An 11,240-nucleotide genomic window follows, 5' to 3' on the forward strand; every position below is an offset into this window, starting at 1 on the left:
AGAAACTGAAACTCAAAGAGGTTAAATTACTGTTGGAAGGTCACAAAGCTAATAAGTGCAAGAGCCAACATTTGAACATACACATGCCTGAATCTTTTCTTGATACCTGATACAATATGTAGATAGCTGGTGGTGTCTTCGTAGACTTCCTGAATAGTTTCATTAGTATATATGAATTACTAAAGCACCCTCTAAGAAATTCAGTAAAAAATTATGTGAAGCCAGAAGACATTTCTACATGTAAAGATAATTAACCTAGTTTTATTTCTTGCATTTTCTAACACATCTAATAAAATCATAGACACCATGAATCCAATGGGAGTTATACATGGTAACTTTCAGCAGTTTCTCTAAAACACCTTCTAATTTGCATCATTGCTTTATTCTCTCCCAGTGATAAATACTCAGCTTGACAGAATGCCACCAGAGCAAACAACCGTTCCACAATGAGTGTATGAGATGGTTCTTGTACAGCTAGGTTGCCCTGGTATAAGACTACTGATGAAAGAGGACCATTGGTCACAAAACTGTTGGGAGAGAATTTAAACACTCATAATTTATATTATTGAGATGGTTTAGTGTTTTTAAGACAGATAACCTAACCCAGTAGAATTAAACACCTGTTGTGAGTTATGATAAATTGTTTGGTGTGTCACAACTCATAAAGTTAAGGGATACACATATTTTGCATGGTTTACTGTTTTTGGCTTTTACAGATTACAGTAGAATATAGGATTCTCTGACATTGTTTATTCTTAATTTCAGCTGATAAACTTTCTTGAATGACAAAGAAGTTATAGGTGGAATACAAGTAGTGTACTTACCGTCGGTATAGATATTGTGTGCGATTGTGTGTGTGTGTGTGCATATGTGTATTTTGTAGTAGTTATCCAAGTTATCGTAATCTAAATTTCTTGTGCTCTTTGACCTAAGAGTAGAGATAATGACTTTAGGTCTGTTAAGACAAGTATGCGTGTTAAAAATTTAATGTTAATTACAAAAAAAAAATGACAAAACATAGTTCTAAATCAGAAGAGGGGCAAAAAGATAACAAAAAAGCTTGGTCAATATTATAAAGTGCAAGAAATTAGAAAACAGAATCAAAGGAAAAACAGAAGAAAACACAAAAAGTTGGTGAAACAAAACCAGTTATATTAGTAAACAACATCATCCATCATGAGTGCTAGGATAGAAAATTGCTGATATAGATAATACTCTACAACAAAGGATCTTGGGAGAAATCCTAAAATTTTGGAAACCTACACAATCATTCTGATCGCAGCATAACCACCAATGAAGAGTGTTGAACTTAAGAGAACTCTGGGTAGAATTTTATGTATATTGAACATTGTTAAGATCTCTGTCTTACCAATGCTAAAATGAGTAATGTTTCAATTTAATGAGGTTTTCCAAATCATTTCCTCTTGCTGTATCCTGCTATTTTCCTCCTACTACTTGTAACTATATAGTATAATTTTGTATATTAGTTTAATATCTATCTTTATAACTAGCCAGTATCCCTGCCAAGGCAAAGACTACTTCTATTTATTTCTTCATTATGTTCCCTGTGTCTGGCATATCACCTAACACAAGGGAATGTTGATACATACTTACTGAATAACTAAATGAACACCATTGACTTGAGATATTTTTTACTCTGTGAGATAAAGAAAAGCAAGCCATTCAGAAACATTGCTATAGTTACATGCCTGAAAAATTCCATAATGATAACTTCATAGCTCTTTGAAGTGTGGGTTTTCAAAAATATATCTGGACAGTTATAATTAGAGATTATTAGCAGCTTTATGCTCTTTTGAATATCATGTGTGGCATGTTTAACACATTTTGTCAAATCAAATAGACTGTGTATATACTTTGAGAACCATGCACAACAAGCACTTGCTTCAGTTGCTTGTATGTAATTCTCAGTTTATCTAGAACAGCCACGGAAGATGAAATTCCTGGAAGTTTTTTGGCTTGGAGTGAGCCTCATAGCAATTATCATAACTTGCAATTACATATTTATTGTGTTTATAACTTTAACATCTGTACTTCCTTAAGGCAAGATGATTATCCTCATAGATACATATATATTCTTACACCTCATCAGGATTGTTATTTCTCTGCCTAGAAACTATATAATCCCTTAAAAATGGAGCCATAGAGACTGTATCTGTTTATAATAAACTTATTATTTGGAGATGTTTTAGAGTGGCATTAAATTTTATTGTACATTTCGAGAGTATTTTTATTGTCCCTAGGGGTCTTGGTATGGGTTTATACTAGAAGTTCTGTTTAGTTCAGAGTGGAAAAAACGCATAGAAAAAGTAAATACCCAAGAACCCACTTAAAAGAAAGTTTTCCAAAAATAAACACTATTATATTAGTATTTTGGAGTTCACAGCTATTTTTTTGTTACAAATTGCTTTTCACTGATTATACAGTGCCTTTATACAATAATAAATATGACTAGATCAGATTTTGTGTATATATAACATTTCTTCTAAAATACACATGGTACCAGAGTTATGTGGGAAACGACTGAACCACACAAATTTATTAAACAACAAACACAAGAGACAAATAAAGCAAATGCTACCTCTTCCTTCTTAATGAGGAGAAAAACAGAAAAGGCTTCAGGAGCTGTTTCATAAATACAGATTATAATTCAAAGTTTTTAGTATTTAATGCATGACAGTTAACTAGACCCAGAGACATCAGAATGGCAGAGCAGGAAGCCCTGGATCCTCCTTACCCCCACAGACACACCAATTAAGCAACAACTCATTAACATTCCTTTTATGAGAAATCCAGAAACTAAGAGAAAGGCTCTTGCACTCTGGGTTAAAAAAAAGACTCACTGAAACCTGTAAGGGGATTTGGGACGTCTTTTCACTGGAGTTCCTCACCCCGGCAAGTACCATAGATATGAAAGAGACCTCAAAGCTTCTGGCTTCTTTCCAGAGAGGAAGTATTGAATTGCATGTCCATCACTCCAGTGTTTCCAAGGGGAATCCCCAGATGACTAATCCCAGTCCTGCCAATTTTGGAGGTCAGATACACCACAACCTAGCAGCCTCAGAGAGAATACAGACAGCATTTTGGGCTGGAAGATGCTGTAACTCCCCCTCATGATTCACCACAGAGTGACCTGACAAAAAATGGACCTAGAAAATACAGAACATTCTAACTAAAAACAGCAAAATACACATTCATAAGTGTATTTTGAGAAGTATTTGAAAAAGTGCCCTGAATACCTTCTTCAGGATAGATCACATGTTACTTCACAAATCTTGACAAATGTTAGAAGATTGGAATTATAAATTTATTTTCTGACCATAATAGATTAAAACAAATCAAGAGCGGAAGAAAAACAAAAATTCACAACAATGTGGAAATTGAACAATACACTTTTGAACAACTTCTGAGTAAACGAGGAAATTAAAAAAAAAAATAGAAAATACCTTAAGGCAAATGAAAATGAGGGAAAATTCATAATGATAAACAAGTACATTTAAAAAGAAGAAAGACCTCAAACAACCCAACTTTATACTTCAAGGAGCTACAAAAAGAACAAGCCAACTTCAAAGTTTGTAGAAGAAAGAAAATAACAAAGAACAGAAATAAATAAAATAGAAAATAGAAAAAAATCAATGAAACTAACAATTGTTTTTTGAAAAGACAGGTAAAATTAACAAACCCTTAAATGAAAGAAGACAAATAAAATCAGAAATGAAGCAAGATATAACACAACTGATGACAGAGAAATAAAAAGGATCATAAGAGACTATGTATGCACCAACAAACTGGATAACCCAGAACAAATGGGTAAGTTCCTAGAAGTATATTATTTACTAAAACTAAAGTACAAAGAAAGAGAGCCCCTAAACAGATCCATAACTAGTATGGAAACCAATTAGTATTCAATAACCTCCCAACAGAGAAGAACTTAGGCCCAGACAGCTTCTCTGTTGAATTCTACCAAACATTCAAAAAAGAATCTTTTGAATTAAGGCAGTTCCTCTCAAACTCTTCCAAACAGTTCACACTAGTCTAAGTAATTGAGAGTTAATTACATATAAAATAGTAGTTTCTAAACTATCCCATTACCAAGGTCACTTGGGAGTCTTTTAAAAGAAATAAGTCTCGAATGTGGTTCCATAGTGTAGCAATTAGTGTGTCTGCTTTACACGCAGAAGGTCCTAGGTTCACACCCTAATGGAGCCATGGTCCATGGGCTATGGCCATACCACCCTGAACAAGCCGATGTCTGACCTCAGAAGCTAGGCAGGGTCAGGCCTGGTTAGTACTTGCATGGGAGACCACCAAGGAAGAATATGTGTTGTAGGCATAAATAATAATAATAATACTAATAATAATAAAATCGCTTCCACAGAGGTTATGATTCCATAGTAGTTTCAAATTGAAACCAGTATTTAAAAATTCTAATTCTAATGCAAATGCCAGAGTTTTCACTGATGTGACAGGCCCTTAAGAACTATTGTCTATTACTAAGAGACTAGTAGGCAGGCAGTTGCCAGCCCTGCGTGATATTTCAGGTGTTCTTCCTTTACCTTTCTTCTTTTGATCTTCACAGCTTTTCTCCTTTTTAAAGCCTATTGAGATATGTCTGGATTTGCCTAAGAAAGGTCTTCCTGAAAATACTCCAGAATTACTTCTGGGTTTACAACTTCTTAGTCCTTTTTTTGTTGTCAACCACAGGAAATGATCCTGTTGCTCTAACATGTTGATAAAGAAAACTACAGTTTTTTTTTTTTTTTTCTTTCATAGCTGTCTTTCTCTTGCAGGGTCTAAAACCAAATGATATAAAATATCCCCAAATAGTAACTAAATAAGAATGAATATAGTTTTGAATTTTTAATTTCTTTTGAATGGTTTTTACTAGTAGTAATGGGTAGAGAACAAAAAGAATGGAACAAAGTTCATCAAGGTTTTAAGTCTAAAACTTCCTAAGTCCTTTAAAAAAAAATTGTTATTATTTATGCCTACAGCACCTATTCTTCCTTGGTGGTCTCCCACCCAAGTACTAACCAGGCCTGACCCTGCTTAGGTTCTGAGATCAGGCATCAGGCTTGTTCAGGGTGGCATGGCCGTAGAACATGGACTGTGACACCACTGGGGCACAAATCCATGACCTTCTGCATGTAAAGCAGATGTGCTAACCACTACACTATGGAACCACATTGAATCTAACTCTTTTTTGAAGTATAACTGCTAAAGCAATCTTCTTTCTTCTCTTTTGACTTCTGGGAGTTAGAGGCAGCCAGGCACTCCTTCTAGCTACCTCTTTATTTCTTATATTAATATGCCAACACCCTCTTACCTCTAAGATCCTCTTTTTCATATTCACTTGTCTTTGATTTTACCCTAATTCACACAGGTGGGGACAAAGCAAACCTGGCATTGTGGGTACTTGGCTTGAACCAAAGAACCAATACTGTTTATTTTAGCAAAAAACACTGAAATGAAAATTTAAATAATTATTCTTATACGATGCTAGAGATATTCTTTTTTAAATGTTTAGTAGAATTCAATAGTGAAGCCATCTGGGCCTAGGTTTTTCTCTGTTGGGAGGTTGTTGAATACTGATTGAATCCCCATACTAGTTATAGATCTGTTTAAGTGCTTTCTTCATATTTTAGTTTTAGTACATTGTATACTTCTAGGAGTTTACTCATTTGTTTTTTGGGAGAAGAAAAAGGGCAACCAGAAAGCCCTTTTGCTTTCGGGTGTTCTCAGATTAAGTGGGCAATCACTTCCAAATGATCATGACTCGTATTGAGGAGGCATTTGGCTTAACATACTGTTGGAGTCCATCGCACACTGCAGGATTTTTTTGAGGTTATTTCTAGATATAATTTTCCTCTTTCCCACCTTTTCCAGTCATCAGTGTCAAACCTCACGATCTCTACTGTTGTTCAGTTTTGGCAAAGATTATAAGGGAGGCTTGATTAGGAAATGCTAAAAATGATTTAAAAAAAAAGATGAACTTTACACAAAGAAATTGCAAGGTAGACTGTTTGATGACTTTTGTTATGTTTCAAACTATATTAATGTGTGCGAAGAAAGCAACCACATTTATATATTTAACCTCAAAGACTATCTTTCTTCAATTTTTTTTTTCTAAACCTTTTGAATTTAGAGCATCCTGAGTTTAGGAAGAAATTAAAGGAGAGTGCTGGGAAGGTCTTTTAAAGAAAATGTCTGTATAACAATTACACACCAGTCACCAGTTATAAAAATTTAGCATCTCTCAATAAGATGTTTCATAATAGGTAGAAAACAAAAGTATTTTCAAAGAAGCATATGCTTTATCAACACAAGATAGTTTCCATGTTTTATAATTTGAAAAAGCATTTACAATAAAAACATTTTGTCATTCTTTGCATTTTATTTTGTGCATCCCAAATAGTATGCTATGTGATATACAGTATATCCTACAAGATAACGATGTTCATGCAATACATATATGAGCCACTGTTTTGTCTCACACAGAATCCATGTGTATGCTCAGTAACGTTTTCTGGTATGAAGAATTATAGAAATCTGATCTTTTGAAAGCTGATACGCTTGCTGGTGTCTCAATGTAGGAAAAGTGATTACATGTACAATAGCTTCCTTTGATTTTTTTGTTCTATTTTACTTAGTTTTAAATCTTAGATTGAGGAAACTGCTGTTGCTTATAGCAATGGTACTTCACCTCCTCAGTGATTCACCAACACTCTGCAACATGAGTCAGGGTGGTATTTTTTTTATTCTGTCCATATTTTGGGACATAAGATATTTTTCTGGAGAGAGATTGCATTATTCTAGATCAAGCTCTAAAATGCTTTTGAAATGCTACCATTGTTAATACTTGGGAGACGTAAAAGGACAACAAGGTCCAGTTCCCAAGAGAACATCTTATTGCCCACATGTTCTCCTTTTATGGGAATGCGTTTACAACTTTTCTTTAAGATTCAGAAAGATCATCCATGGTCTAAAACCTCAGGGTTGGAAGAGTTATCGAGTCATTTGATTCTGAGAATTAAGCAGATGTAATGGTGATATACTTTTTCAAGAAACTGAGCATGACATCAATAGGTAAATTGGGCCACAGAACCATAAAGAAGATTGAATGGCCCACTTGTTCTGTGTACTTTAATTTAGTTCTTGGAGTCGATACTTTTTGCTGCCTGTCTTGCTTGTCAGTTTATTAAAGTTGGCATTGGCTTTGTTAATTAAATTTGTTTTCTCTATATTTATTAGTGCCTTGTTTTGTTTTACTAAGGTGGCAAAATTTCATTACAATTTTTAACTGTCTCATCAATACAAAGTACTTTGGGATGTAAATTGGCTATGGCTGGGAGTCGACTCATCAGTAAAAATTGTATTTGGACATAAACATGGTTTGACTGTAATTTGGCTCAAGTGTGAATTTTGCATTATTTTAGAAAATTGTTCTACCATGAGATACTAAAGTTGTAAAACTCTCAATAAAACGTTCATTTCTAGTCAACTAAATTGGATAGATGATTGGCAATTAACATGTCCCTAATATGTGCAAAAGTTCATATTTAGCATATGGGTAAAACGTACAACTTTGGAAAAGCCAAATTTATGGTTGGTGTGACTAAGCTTATGTGTCCTTAATGATTAGAGAACTAAATAATAGAAAGCAGCATTAGTTATCATGATATCATATTTATTGATTCTAAACTTTTTACATTTTCTGAAATTGGGTTGTGACATTTGTTTCTTATATATGTATAATGTCATAATGTCTTTCTTTCCCTGTTCTTAACCACTGACCAGCTGTTTTAAAATTTATGTTTGTTTTATAAGTAGAGGTGTCTTATAGCATGCTAGGTGATAATGACAACAAATTCTACGGAAAGTCAAAAAATGAAAACTATATCATTGGGTGAAAAATATCAGAGTGTTTACAGAAGAACCCTGGGCATAACATAACAAGATGGTTGTGACAAAGGCAGAGAAGTAAAGCTACTCCAGGCAAAAATAAGAATAGGAACAAATGCCTTCAGTGTGTTGGAATGAGCATGATATGATCGGAAGGTGTGGAGATGGAGTACTAGCAATAGAAGGTGACTCAGTCAGAGTTATGGAGACAATTCACAGGCAAAGGGGGGACCTGATAATGGAATGTGGACTTGAACTTACAGGATCGGGTGTTGGATACATTTTATAAGGGAAACCTCTTTGCAGACTTCTGAATAGGGAAATTGCAAATGAAGTAGTATTTCCACCTTTATTGGTCACTTTTAAGTCAGGAACAAGTTGCTGGGAGAGGTATCTAGACATAGGACAAAGTAAAAGAAAAAAGATATATTTGAGTTTTTACACACATCTGAAAGAAGAATAGCAGCAGGGAAGACTGAACAAAGCTGAAAGGTCTGTTTCAGACCAGACAGCTCATGAACAGTCTGCACATATAGAAAAACCTTTTATAGGAGACACTGTGAATGTTGAAATAAAGGGGCAAATACTTAGAAACATAACACTTGGCTGAATATTCAGATTAAATCAGCTGCTAGCTACGTCTAAAATGAAAGAAAAGGGTGATAAAAGAGAACAGAAACAATGAGAGGTAATTTTAGTTCAGGCAATAAAAATAAAGAAAAAAGAATTACGAAATCAAATAAGCAGATTTTAGCTCCTTGAAGACAAGCACTATATCTTATTCCTTTTTTTTTAATCACGAATAATATTTTGAACCTTGAAGTCACTCTGTGTGTACTTACTAAATGACGAGTAAATAAATTTTAAAAGCCTTGTCATAATTTAGTAATTGATTAAAGCTAGGATTCAAAATAAAAAGTAGCTCACAAGTTTTGAGATGGAATGATTAAGGGATGGAAAAGCAATTCAAAGTGGAGTAGTATAGCAGGAAGAACAATGGCCAACAAGATGTCTAAATCTCTATCCCAGGGTCCTGTGAATATGGTTGGTTTTATGGCAAAGGGAAATTAAGGTTGCAAATGGAATTTAGGTTGCTAATTGGCTGGCCTTAAAATAGGGAGTTTATTTGGAAAATCTAGATGGGCCCAATGTAATTACAGTGTCCTTAAATTGTGGAAGAGGGAAGCAGAAGTTTCAATGTCAGAATGATGCCATTTGAAACAGACTCAACTGGCCATTGTTGGCTTTGAAAATGGAAGGCGGCAATGAGCCAAACAATGTGGGCAGTCTCTAGAAGCTAGAAAAGGCAAGGAAACAGGTTCTCCCCTAGAGCCTTCATATGAACCAGTCCTATTGACACCTTAGTTTTGGCCTATTGAGACCCATTTCAGACTCTTAACATCCAGAATTATAAGAGATTACATTTGTTTTGTTATAGTAGCAATACCAAACTATTACAAGTTTTTCGTTAGAGGAAAATGTATCAGCGATTAGTAGTGGGAAAAGCATTAGTTGCTATTTGGAATATTACTCTGAATATCTAGCGAAGTTGTCTTGGAGAAATTGCTTAAATCCTTTGGGTATCAGTTTTCTTATTAATTATTCCTTGGCATCAAGAAAGACTGTTCTTGGTTCTATTGCTTTCTCTCTGGCCCTTCTCAGACTCCTCTTGACTCTTAAATTGCTCTGGTGTCTCATATTGTGACTTCTTCTTCATTCCTGATATCCTTTTAAACAATTTGACTCATACTCTTGTAGCTCTAATTTTTATATATTTGCCCAAATGAGAAGCATATTTATCTATTCGATATCCAATCTTTTCTAAAATTATATCATATTTCCAAATGACTTTCTAGCACCATTAGAAAGACACATCAAGCTCAAATTTACCATGTTGTTTTTCTCTCCAAATTCTTTTTAAATATTTTAATTCCACTTAAACTATTTCATGTTTTTAAGCATCTAAAACATCGATGCTTTAATTTTTCTGGTTAGTTAAGTTACATACTTTTATTCTTTTCTCATCATCCTCATTGGACAAGAAGAGAGCTAGAAAGAAGTGAACACTTATTAAACACAATATAATCAGATATTGAAATAGTTTTTCTTATACATGAAATGGAGATTTTTTAAAATGTTAGACTGATTTAGTTAAACTGAAGCACCATACTTTACTGTGTCTCTTCAAACATTTAAGCAAAGGCATTTATCACTTCTAGAGGAAAGCAGATGCCATATAAAACAGGGATTGGCAAACGCTTTTTTCTAAAAATGACCATGATAAATATTTTAAGCTTTGTGAGCCAAATATCATCTCTGTCTCATGTTTGTCTTTGGTTTTTGGTTTCTTTGGTCATTTTTTAAATAACATTTTTTTTTCATGTAAAATCTATTCTTAGTTCATGGACCATTCAAAAAACAGACTGACTTTGGCTCTCAGACTGGATTTGGTTTGCACACTGCAGTTTGTCAACTAGAACAAATAGGACATTGCTGAACTGTGTCATATTTGAGAAAATGTTCTCAAAACCCAGACTTTGTTGAGAAAGAAAAGTGTTTTCTCCCTTCTAAATTATGAATATTTTCTTCCATCTATCAAGAACTAGTTTTGTTGGAACTGGATTATTTTTACTATTATATCACATTAAGGAATGGATTGAAGGGATATTCCTAAAAGACAAGAAAAGGAAGTAGAAAGACCTTCTGGAGCTTAGAGGTGAAGCCAAAGAAAAAGAAAGTAAATAGGCAAGTAGTTGGATATTAGTGCCGTTGCATGTCTCTGAACCATTAGGTCATATCACAAGTGTAAGGGTGAAAGAAATATCTAGTAAGATTCGGAGGGGAAGAATTCAGAAGAGAGGGAGTTGCTCTTTTCTCTCAATGTATAGTCCAAGAAAATTATAGTGCATTAAAGAGGCACCTATCTCAAAAGGTTTAAATGTGGTAGGGCAGTCTCGGCAGAGACTTGGCTTGAGATGTCCTTCCTGGCATGCTTAGCTATTGTTAGGCTTTCAGGAGATTTAGAAGTGTCCTGGAAATAAAAAGCTGTGGGACTGAAAGAACTGGTGGGTAAAAAGAGACCTGGTGGTTGAGACAATAGGCGCTACAAAGATTCATAATAGTGAAATCTGTAAGGAACTATAAATTTCAAAAAGCAGATGCAACTTTAATGCTCTGGTAGACAAATTTAGCAGTAGGGTATCCGAGGACCAGGCCACAGCCACTATTTCCCAGTATCCATAGAAAAGTTTGGGGGGCATTACTATTTCTCAAGATTCAATCAAGTAGTAGTGGAATAAGAACGGTCACAAATTTTCTGA

At 34.4% G+C, this 11,240-nt stretch overlaps 1 pseudogene; it reads right to left on the reverse strand.

The window, feature by feature from the left end:
* Positions 1-5,003: 5,003 nt before the first annotated feature.
* LOC118607080 lies at positions 5,004-5,119 on the reverse strand (annotated as a pseudogene).
* Positions 5,120-11,240: the final 6,121 nt, after the last annotated feature.

The sequence above is a fragment of the Rousettus aegyptiacus genome, unplaced genomic scaffold (genome assembly GCF_014176215.1).
Source record: "Rousettus aegyptiacus isolate mRouAeg1 unplaced genomic scaffold, mRouAeg1.p scaffold_m13_p_8, whole genome shotgun sequence".
NCBI classification, from domain to species: domain Eukaryota; kingdom Metazoa; phylum Chordata; class Mammalia; order Chiroptera; family Pteropodidae; genus Rousettus; species Rousettus aegyptiacus.